The sequence below is a fragment of the Poecilia latipinna genome, unplaced genomic scaffold (assembly GCF_001443285.1).
Source record: "Poecilia latipinna isolate Pla-1442-1.1 unplaced genomic scaffold, P_latipinna-1.0 Scaffold117, whole genome shotgun sequence".
Taxonomy (NCBI): Eukaryota; Metazoa; Chordata; class Actinopteri; order Cyprinodontiformes; family Poeciliidae; genus Poecilia; species Poecilia latipinna.
Window position 1 is genome coordinate 141,128 of NW_015112733.1, and position 2,436 is coordinate 143,563.

General features: G+C 38.1%; 1 protein-coding gene across 2 annotated transcripts in view; it reads right to left on the reverse strand.

The window, feature by feature from the left end:
• The window catches only part of acot7 (acyl-CoA thioesterase 7), a 57,116-nt gene extending 54,809 nt beyond the window's left edge, over positions 1 to 2,307 (reverse strand). For both annotated transcript variants that reach the window (XM_015028176.1, XM_015028174.1), the window contains exon 1: positions 2,206 to 2,307. The gene's annotated coding sequence lies outside the window, so the exon portion shown is untranslated. The remainder of the gene's footprint in view (positions 1 to 2,205) is intronic.
• Between the last annotated feature and the right edge of the window lie 129 nt (positions 2,308 to 2,436).

Here is a 2,436-nt window from a genome sequence, read left to right on the forward strand (position 1 = left end):
GGCGCCCCCCCACCCCCCAACGCCCCCCCCCCCCCCCCCCGCCCAGGCCCCCCCCCCCCTTACCCCTCCAGCCCAAACTTCAAAATTCAAGACACATGATCTCCACGCAGTTTTGGCTTGGGTATCCCGTCTGCACGCATCTCATAGGTCCGTCATATTCCGGTCCAATCACAACACGCCATTCTCCCACTCCCCCACCTCCATTTAACTCTTCCTTAGTTTGAGTCTGGATGTTTTTCAGCGTCCAAGCTATCGTTCATTAGTTCTGGCCACAAAAGGCAAAAAAGAAAGAAAGAAAGAAAGAAAGAAAGAAAGAAAGAAAGAAAGAAAGAAAGAAAGAAAGAAAGAAAGAAAGAAAGAAAGAAAGAAAGAAAAATGTCGGTGGTTGAGGACAAAAGATTCTGGGCATGACTCAGATTCTTTCTACAGGAGTGTTACATCGTGTTCCCATGGACAATTTTCTATTTTATGTTTACACTAAGGATGACAATATATATATAGGCTAATCCAATTCATTACAAAAACATTTCAAACGTTGAAATAAGATCATGTTGATGATCATAGCTCACAGTTGATGAAACACAAATTCAATAGACCATAAGAGTACGATTTAAAAAATATATATTGACAATACAGAATTTCTAGCACTGTGTTTTGGTCTACACAAGGGTAAGATACAAAAAGTTGAAGAAGATGGCTGTTCACAGAGCGCTGTGTCCAAGCATATTAATGCAAAGTTAAGTGGAAGGATAACATTTAGCAAAAGTAGGAGGAGAAATAACAGCATTTACTGCAGTTAGCTTTAAAAAATCTACATGGTAGAAAACTATTAAAATACAAGACAAACAATACTTCAAGAGCAAATTTAAGAGTAATAAGAAAGAAAAAACAATGGATATGGACATGAAAATTGAGATTAAAAAGGTCTGCATTGTTAAAATTGGCAACCAGATTATTGCCAATTGCAAATTGCTTAAACTTTGCTTATATAATTAGTTCTTCAACAACGCTGTCTATAGGTTAAAATTATGTTTTATCATCATTAAATTTATGTGACATTTTTGCATTGATAAATGTTACGTATTTGAATTATGAAGACCAGCAGCATGATTTTGTGGTGAAGTAACAAAGACAAGCCCTTTCCTGGAACCGAGCGGCACACTTGCTGCACGCGTCCCTCACCTACCCCCCACCATCCCCGCAGCAACAGAGGAGGGTGATGAAGAGGGAGGGGCTCAGCACCCCTCCGTTTCCTTCTTACGATAAGAGCCCCCTTCGTTTGTCTTTTCAGGCAAATTCAGCGTCAGAAACCCATCTGTGCGGTCAGGATAACATTGAGCCTTTGTCTGACCGTGGAGCGACACATCATGGGAATGAAGAAACACAAGCTCCAGAGCAAGTGACTTTTACCGCAGCGTGGTGGGAGAGAGACGCCATTCAGTGCTTTTCATGCCATTTAACAAAATAAGCGCAGTTTTAGGATTGTTTTTTATTATTATTATTTACCGCCATAAACATAAACTCTTTCAGAAATTTAGAGTATTAAAATGTTCATGTGGACAGGTCCAAGAGAACAAAAATAGCATGTAACGGATTTTATAACCAGTAGCCAAAACTAATCAAGTATTTTGTAAGGATAACATCTACCAAATATGTATATACACAGAGGCGTCAAATGTAAAAGTTTCTTCGGTTGGAAAAGCTAAAGCTCAACTGCAAAATAGGGAAACTTGCCTACTTATAGTTATGAAATTATTTTATATGAAAGAGAAGCTTTCTACTAGTAAGCAAGCAAGCTTAAAACAAAAAATGTTTTTAGATATTAAAAAATACTACAAAAAGTACAGAATATTTGATATTTCATTTAGTCCATTATGAGAGTATTAATTTTAGCATTCGAGGGCTGTGCTGTCCTCACAACATGTGACTATATGCTAGACAACCAGCGAACAACTAACAAAAGGTTTTCGCACAAGGACGGCTTTTCTTAACGAATGAGTTTTTGGAAACGTGTTTTTGTTACTGAACAAAACATTAAGATAATACACTTATCTTAATACACTTATCGTAATGCAACACTCGAAACGTTTTTTTAACTGATATATAACAAGAAAGGGAAAAAAATCATTACTAGTCAATAGACACAATATTGCTATTTATCGACCAAAAAGACAACACATGTCTTCCAATCAAATAAATACTTACAAACACTAATGTTTTCCAAGGTTCAAAGCGTAAAAAGTACATTCAAAGTGTTCACGAGCTGTTTCCTTTGTCCTAACTGCCTAAATCCATGTTGACTAGGTTACCGGAAAAGATAGCTTGCTGCCTAGAGCGCTCACTCGGTCATGTTTCTGCAAAATCAGTATGACATAAAGGTTGTTTGCTACACATGTTACACTGATAAAATTTCCAGCCCCCCCCCCCCCCCCCCAC